Genomic DNA, 9,622 nt, shown 5'->3' on the forward strand with positions numbered 1-9,622 from the left:
TCATGAACATGGCTGTGAAAACTATTGACTATATTAAGAAAAATGCACTCAACTCAAGTTTCTTTGCTGCTCTATGTGAGAGACCTGATGCAGATCATTTGCAGCTTTTGTACCACAGTGAAGCAAGGTGGCTTCAAGGTGCTTAATCTCCTTTTTGAACTGAGAAAAGAAGTCTACACATTTCTGGAAGAGCAACACTCCCCTCTTGCTGAGCATTACACTGACGGTAACTTCTGTGTAAAACTGGCCTGCTTATCAGATATATTTGACCAATTAAATCAGCTCAGTATATCAATGCAAGGCAGAAACAGCACTGTTTTTGGTTTCAGACAAAACTGAGGGCTTCAAGAAAAAAAAAACTCTTCTTTGGAACAGAAAAGTCGAGGAGAGACGATTTGACATGTTTTCACTCGAAACTTTTGAAGCCTCTCCTCATATCAACACATCCAGTGCTATAACCCAACGTTTGAGTAAGTTTTCACTTAAGTTTGCAGGCTACTTCCCAGAGGACTCATGACATGGAGACCTTTGGTTTTTGGACCCTTTCTCTGTTGATCCTGCTTCAGATGACATGGCTCTGTCCACTGTGTTGGAACTGATGAATGAACTGATGGCAGCAGACAGTAGCCTGAAGCTTAAGCTCACACAAGTTGACCTTGCTTCATTCTAGACACTGGCTGCCAGTCAATAGCTCTGTCAAAATGGGCAATCAAGTTTCTGTTGCCTTTCACCACCACCTATTCATGTGAGTCAAGGTTGTCCATTGTGATCAAAAGCAAGGAAGAAAGTGAAAGCAACTTTGAATGCTACTGTGTGTCGGCCTCTCACTCACCCCACATGACTTGATTTTGGTCATTACAGCTGAAAGTAGCATGACAGATATTTACAGCCCAGTTTATTTTTTCTCCTTTTTGTCATGTTATGTTTTTTTTCTCACTTCTTTGGGAAGGTGGTCCTCTGAATTTTTTAACAATCAGAAATGGGCCTTGAGTTACAAAAGGTTGAGAATCCCCGGGATAGAGGATGTTATGGAGATAGGGAAAGTTGACTAAACATACTTTTCCTATTCTAGCTAACAGCAAGACCTCAGGCTAAAGTGCAATGGCAAACTGGCTCCCATCCCTTCTTCTCTGCTTCCCACAGGTTGTCACTTTTTTTTTTTTTTTATATTTCATACTTTCTAAAGTATACTTTTTCATACTTGCAATGTTCAGATAAAAGCCCTAGTATTACAATGTACACTATTTGAGAGTTTTTGAGATGTTGTGCAAAATAAAGGCCAATGAGAAAAGTCTTAAAAGTCTGCTTTCGGAGTGAGGAGTTGTAAACGACCAAAGAAAGACTTCAGCCTCTCTAACAGGGCACACAGGGAGAGCAGTTAGCGAGCTGAATCAATATTAAAGCTTTATGCCTCAGGAGCAGAGGGAGGAGAGGAGTGCAGAGAGAGGGATGAGGAGGAGTGGCTGGTGATTCATCAGGAGCAGATACCTTTGCTGGGTTGGATGACTTTTAAGGACTTCCCTATATTCTCGTTCTCCTCCTTGGGAAAGCACAGCAGCTGTCTGCACCATAACCTCCAATCACGAGCCATGGGTGTGTGCCCCCTCACTGTTGTCTCGCAACTCCACTCTGATGAAATCCGCTCACTTCAGCATTTGTTACCGGAGCAGAAAAAAAGTTCCACAGAGCACCTGAAAATGGTTATTTAAAGCGCTTAACTTTCCCAGCAATGTTTTATAATTACCTTGTGCCAATGAAACGTATCTGTTAAGTTTCTTTCCGTGAAAATCCATTCGCTCTAACTTAACAATTCACTTCCCAGCACTTGTTTCCCACCTATAATTTACTGGGTGTTGTTTCACATCAGCAGCTCCTCTGCTAACGAGCCGCCGCTCTTGATTTGCAGCCATGCATGAGGATGTCAGGCCCAGCTCCTGACAGTGGAGGAGGCCACTAACAGGCCCTTTCCCTGATACCTTCTCACCAGCCCTTCACAACATGAGTGTCACTACAGAAAGTCACACTTTACTGCTGTAGAGAGCACTCGGCAGTATGAGCCTGATGAGATTCTATATTTTTCTGTCAACGAGTCTCGTGTGCTTGTGTCTTGTTTCTCTGTGCCATGAAGCTCCATTGATGTCCAAAAACTATTAAAAATGAGCCACACTGTTGCAATGGATGAAATGTTCCTTCACTCAACTGATAAAACCTTTTGCTAATAACACATGATCTTCATCAGCAGCTGAATTTCCTTATTTTTCCTGCTTTTCGGAATATGTTGGCTTTAAAGTCGTATTTCAAAAGTACAGTTCATAACACCTGGGCAAACTCCATCTACTGATGAAGATCATGTGACATGAAATAAAGCTTGAAAACTCCAGAACAAGACTGTCCTCCCAAGAAAAATGACAGAATCAGTCTCTTTATAGAATAATGTTGTTGTGCCTCCAGCTGACCAAACTTTAACCATAATGGTGTAAGATCAGGACACTAAACTGTTTTATAAAAGTGATTTGTAATGGTGTTGGACAGGCACAGATAAACAATGTCATCGTATTGATAGGAACGTCAGTTCAGAAAACACTTCCATGTATCTTTCTGGAGGGTAATGACGATGTATTTTGAAGGACTTGTTGTTCAGAACGGCTTCTAAATGTCAAAAAAGATCTATTAAAAAACTCAAAATAGATTTTTATTATTTTTTATTTTATATTGGCCCACATACGGTTAAGCAAAATTTAATTGGTTCACTTGTTTTTCATCCCAACCTCAATTTTGAGCTCTCTGTGAAATCACTTGTTAGTCCTATTGACAAGTGATTTCAGAATATTGTGAAAATCAAACCCCTCCCCCAGAAAAAGTTATCTGCGCTTTTATGCTTGCCTCAACTGCTGTAACACCTTGTTCACCTGCCTCAGCAAATCCTCTCAAGTTTGACTTCAGCAGGTCTAGAACTCTGCAGTGAGGCTTTTAATGAAAACAAATGTTACGTCAGAGTGGGTAGAGACTAAGCCTGATGGTGTTCAGTTGCTGCTTTGTGTCTTTCTTTTCCTGTTCCCTCTTTTCATCAATGACCAGAAAAGTGCTGCCTTCATGCAGACATCCTAACATCACAGGACAATGTTTCCACTTTTTTGTAGCCATGGCACCCTTCCATTGTGATTTTTTTTATTAAAAAACGTCTAAGCCGCGAGCAACCTCAAGTTTGTGACCCCATTTATCTGTAATGGAAGCAGAACTGTCTGTTTAACTCTTTCTCCATCTAATACTCACTCTCCTCTTAAATCCTTGCTTCCTCCAGCTTACTTTTAGGACGTAGGTACTTTTAGGAGGATAGGAAGCAAGCAGTAGGCTAAGAAAGACAAATGGAACGCACCCCAGTGGTGGTTTAATGTGCCCTCTTTGACTTGCCCTGAGCATTCCTCCTCAAGGGATCCCCGCTGCCATCTGAAGTGCTGTTCCATTACTCTGAAAACTCCAGTGAATTTCCCTGAGATCAAGCCTTCAAGGGCAGAAGGAGAGAGCCGGAATGCTTTGTCATTTCCTCAGCACAATGCACCATGGGAGATCAAGTGATAAGTGGGCATATTAAAGTAAACAAACATTGTTTCAAGGTTTCAAACTCTGGTAAATAACTCATCTGCAATGTTGTACTTCTTGTTTTTCTGGGTTCGTTTTAACATTATTCATAATTTCTTAATTCCTATGCATGCTTAAATGTAAGTGCTTAAATGTAAGTGCATTCCCCATCATGCATGATGTGCTGCCACTATTACCAAGTGTCCACAGGAAAATGGAAGACATGGCAAACAACTTAACACAGCGTATACACTGGTGTCAGGAAATGGAAAGTGTTTTCTAGAGAGCAGCAGTGAAGAGTGAAGAGATACTGCATTAAGCTGTAGCATGAGGATGAATGGGAACCTAAGTGGCAGACAAATGTGTAAAAAAGGATGTAAATCCACCACACCAGGGGCCAGATGCATAAACGATGTATACACATAAAAGCCATGCATACGTTATTTCCAGCACATAAACTGCTATTTACAGTATAAAGCACAGAATGTGTGGTGAGAATGTGTGCACCTCACGCATTCTTCAGACCAGATGTACACATGTTTTTCTCAAGCGATTTCAGGGTGATGTGATGAGATGGAGATGAAAGATAAGGTCAGAGATGGAATCTTTTAGTAAAACCTTGTAAAATGCCAATCAAAGGCACATTTACAAAGGTAATACTGATGAATTATTTTTGTGTGATTCATTTTATCATTCTTTTCATTTACGTATGAGTCAAGATTTTATTTTGCTGTTAAGATTCTTTTCATTTTATCTTCAGTTGCATCACACCTTGTAAAGTCATTTTAGATGTGAGAGCGACAAACTAATCATTGATTACATTTCTGAGATATCACTGCTGATGATGGTTTACTGTCCATGTGATGAATTAATGATATGGATGCTATAAAGAGGCCGCACAGCCATGTGTAATGACAGCTGTTCTGGCTGTTGGAGAACCTCGCCAGTGCAACACAATCGTTGAAACTGCACTTCTTCTTTCCTATTTGTTTTACACAGCTGGTTAAAGGCGTCTTCATCCATTCATAGCTAAATGTGGGAGGGGAAATGAGGCTTGAACACGTGCCACCAGTTCCACAATCACTGAGATTTATAAAAACATGTGAACCATGTGTACACACGGTTTTATAAATCTGGCAATGCGTATGCATATTTCTTGCTTTGTGTGAACACACAGTTTTAGTCATGAATCTAAACAGAGTTTTATGCATCTGGTCCCAGATGTTCAACAGTCGGTGGTGGTAATGCACCAGCAAACGTAGCAACACTGACAAAGGCAAGGAGGAAGAATGTAAGCAAGCAAACATGAATATAAACAATTCAGTACTTCAAATATTGTTAACCTTTGTTTTGGTGGGAAGCAATTAATGTATTTGTGTTTATAAGAAAACTCCACAGGGCACCTTTAATATTTTCCTACCATGTTGTTTTTAACCATCCATTCCTTCCAGGAGGTACCCCCACTGCAAATCTTGTAGTCACACCAGATAAACATATTAACTACATATTTTCCCTTCAGCTGAGATATGATGCAATGATCATGCTGGTATTGAGAGCATCCTCACCTTCGTAATAACTGTGTGGTATGGCAACACAGGAAACGGCTGAACAAAGTGGTGCAGGCTGCATCAAAAATCACAGCCCAGGAGCTTCTTATCCCTTCCTGAAATTTACACCACCCCAGGTTTCTGTAACAGTGCTTATCCAGAGGCTGTTCGCCCTCTTAACTCTCAAACAGTAAAAATGTTATTATACTAGTCCACAGGAGGTGATGGTATCTAGAAAAATGGTCACATCATGCTGGCTTGTGGTGCTTAATTGTATCCCTATTTAATTTATGGCATACTTTTTATTTTATTTATTATTATTTATTTGATTGTGTGACTATGGTTGTTTTATTTGTTTATGTTTTCTGTCATAGGCGAGAATGGGGCAGACTGGTGTAGGACCCAAAAGCAGACTCGACAGACAGACAGGTTAAATGGAAAAGGCTTTTATCATCAAAATGCGAAAGACAGGCATACAAGTCATAACAGGAAGTCAGTCCAAGAGAGGTGAACAAATCCAAAAGGGTCAAGGCAGACAGACAGGTCAAAAAAACAGTCTGAAGGTAGAAACCACAGGAAAAGCAGGAACAGATGGGAACAGGAACAGGCAGGATCAGGATCAGAATAAGGTTGGATCAAACATACGAGTCGACGGAAGCAACTATGACGAACTGGCAGGGAATGGATGATTGAGACCGGTGTATGTACGCTACTGGGGAGCTGATGTGGGAATAGGTGAGCAGGTGGGTGTGGAAAACAGGAAGGAAAGTCATCCGGTGGACAGGTGGAGAATGGTGAGGATAAGGAAGAGAGTTGGGCTGATGACAGAGACAGAAAGGGCAAGGAAGACAAACAAGAATCGTGACAGTTTTGACTGTCAGTGTGGTCATGTGATGTACTGGAATTGTTTAATATGAGCACACCAAAAGCGACTCCTATCGACTATGTTGAGATAGCAATAAAATATTGAATCTTTTGTTGTATTACATATTTGCAGCAGTTCAATAACAAGTGAAACCAGATACAAACAAATAATTCACAGCTTCTCTTTAATAACCTGAACTGATTCTATTAGTGTTCATGTTATTTCCACTTATTATTGCATCTTGTCTGAGCATCGTTCCTCTGTTAGTCTCTGGGTGTATATGCAGGGTTTCTTGTAGCCATGTCATCCCAGGCTTCTTGTTGCCGGTCACCCTGTTGGTTTTCATCTGACGACCACCAATTCCTGCTTAACATGCAGTGTCACAGCTACAAATCCAAAGCTCAAAACTAGGATTTAACAGCTGAGAGATATAACCCTCTCTAGTCCCTCTCTCTCTCTCTGTCTCTCTCTCTCTCTCTGAGTTTACCGCATGGCCAAAGGGGCTTGACACTGCAACTCATGAAAACACGTGCAAATGGACAAAGCACTCGCAAAATGAAGAAAACGTCTTCACAATACCACTCATAATATAACTTGTTAATGTAAATGTAGAAAACATAAGCAAAATACAGAAAGTCACAAAACAGACAAGACACCTCTGACATTAAAATGTAATTAACACTCTAGTAATAAGACCAGTGTATAAGAAATATCTAAACAAACAATATAAGCAGTGTTACCTGTGCAACTTGCAGTGTTTCTGTATTTTCAGAAATGGTGAGAACGGTGGTGAATTTGTTTCTTAATTTGCTTGGGTGTTATACTTTAATGTTTTTCCAAATTCAAATCTTCCAAGCTTCCCAACACCTGCGTGTTTATACACTAAATGTCACCTCCAAAATTGCAAATTTTCAGGATGTCTCCTTTGCTGTTGGTAATTCTTGGCACTCCTGTATATTCAAGATTGCTGCCTTCAAAAAGCCCAGCAGCTCTCTAGCCTCTGATGTTCAAACTCTCCCTCCTTACACACACACACAATAGTGTCTGTTTCACCGTGTGTAATTATCCATTCACTTTAATGTCAACATTATCAAATGAACAACAAAGTCGATTTCTGATCTCTAATAAAATTGGCAAGTTAAATAAAGATTATAATTTCACCAATTTAACAGAAAAAAATTACACTTTAAAAAAGATATTACTGTTTGTGTTGTTTTACAGTTTTCAGCTGTGACAGACATTTTTCAGATTTGTGTCGAACACAAACACCAATCTGAACTGGACAAGCAGGACCACACACACTCTCCCACGCACGGATGCACACACAGTTAGTCACTGCCACGTGGATTTTGTGCAGTTTGGTGTGCTTCCAGTGGTAATATAGCAGGTTGCATTGTGGGTACATGCCCTCCTCCCATGTCATTTCCACACCAAGCAAATTATTCTAATATGGGAGCGTGAAATTATCCCTTAAGGGAGAGACTGCATGTACTCAATCAACCTTGCTAAGACAGCAGAGCGGCTGGCTGACCCTGTGTGTGTGTGTGTGTGTGTGTGTGTGTGTGTGTGTGTGTGTGTGTGTGTGTGTGTGTGTATGTGTGTTTCCATACATCCCATAGGTTTTCAGTTCCTGCCTCCTCATCCATCCACACTAACCATCAAACAAAATACACATCAAACTGTGATGCTGCTTCTTGTCTAAGAAGGATGTGGAGTTTTTTGGTGATTATAAAATGATGATAATGTAGTACAACTGTGAGAATTATAATACACTATGATCCTCAGTGAGTGACCTGCAATTATGAATTATGATACTTGACCTTATGTCATTATAAAATGCTTTATAACTGTTGTGAAGCATTATTAGTGCTTATAACTATAATTATACAGTGGTATAAGCAAGTTATAATGCATTATGAGTAGGTTTATAATGCATGATAGACATGGGCATCATAGAAAGTGTTACCTTTTTTTTCTTTTTCTTACTCTACAGAAGGATTTAACAGTAAAAGACCCCATGAAACAGAAGTTAGAGCGTCTTTAGCTTCTCTACTGTGATGTATTTCCCAGTGAAATGGATATTTGAGCAGTGTACTGTTACAAGAGGGATTTAAATCAAATCCTTCGCATTTGATTGGACTGCTAAAACGTGGGTGGGGCTTACAGAGTTTAGCGCAGTACGGAGCCGCAGAGAGAAACAGAGCTACAGAGGACTGTTGGCTCCACACACACACACGCACACCTCCCTCACCTGTTGTTAGATCAGGAGGACGAGGGAGAGATGAATGAATTATACTTCAGCCCTATTGTTTTGGAAATGAAAACAAAGCTTTTGCCCACTGATATCCAAACACACATCTCCTGCTATCTTTCTCCATATTGCTCTGATAGCTACTACAACGTGCAAACAGTGAAGTGTGGTGAAGGTAATCAACAAAGACCAAAGATGTATCTTGCGTATTCTGTTAACGGTCGCCAGAAAAATGATGACAATAAAGTGGATGAAAGTACTCTCACCAAACATAACTCAGTGGACTCAAAGACCGAAACAAGTGTAAACAAGGAAGTATATGACGGCACATTTATTAATGAAGATTTACAAAGATGGACTGCTGTGAGGATATACTTGGGACTATGAAGGCTTAAAAATGTCTGCTCAGTATTAAGAAATGTTGAAAAAATAAAGGAAAAAAAAGAAAAAGAAAAAAAAAATTTAAAGTTAAAAAACTGAAAAGAAAATTGGATTGTAATCAAAATCAAAAAGTTTTTCAAGTGTGAAGTATACATTCTGACTTACATATCAAAATCTGCAAAAAATATTCTTATCATATCATGATATTGATTTCAGCCCTGCAGTATGTCACATGTGTTTGTGTTTCTAACAGAGTTGTGAACTTGAGATCTTTTTAAAAGGCAAAACATCTTTGTTGAGAAATGTGCTTCTCTGTGTCTGTTAAGCTGCTAATGCTCTGTCACAGGACAACCTTTCCCTGGCGTCCTCCACTAATGTGAGAAACGAGCAATCCGTTCTTAATGAACATACAATACAATCTCAGGTTCAACTGATGCAGCTTGTCAGTCTGGCGTCAATCATTTTGGAATGAGGCTGCCAAAAGCTGTTAAGAGAAAAATACTTGACTTGTGTGGAATTTCATTAAAATTTCCCGTAAGAATCAATTCAGGTTAAGAACTTTACACACACTCAACCACTGGTCAATTGTGCTATAATGCACAAGTGAAACAGCATCATGTCCACTATGTCAGAGGTGGAGGATGTTAACTGGTCTCGATCCGAGTTTTAATCAAAGCAGAATAGCAATTAACACATGAGCTAGTTGCAGAGTAGCATTCAACCCAAACATCAACGTGCATCAACAACACGTGTCACACATGGAAGATACAGGACATGTGACACATACCCTTAGGCATGCACATACACATACCCGCAAGTACACACAATGTGTCCGTTTCCCGGCTGAACATGTAATGTCAAGGTGACTTTGAATGAGGATCCCATCATACTGTCACAGCACTGCAGAATTCACGCTGCTCCTCTTTAAAAGCTGATTCATTCACAGCTGGAGATCTCCTCCATCGATCCGGCCAGCGTGATCACTTTACTTTAAGTATA

This window comes from Thunnus albacares, chromosome 21 (assembly GCF_914725855.1).
Source record: "Thunnus albacares chromosome 21, fThuAlb1.1, whole genome shotgun sequence".
In the NCBI taxonomy this organism is placed as follows: domain Eukaryota; kingdom Metazoa; phylum Chordata; class Actinopteri; order Scombriformes; family Scombridae; genus Thunnus; species Thunnus albacares.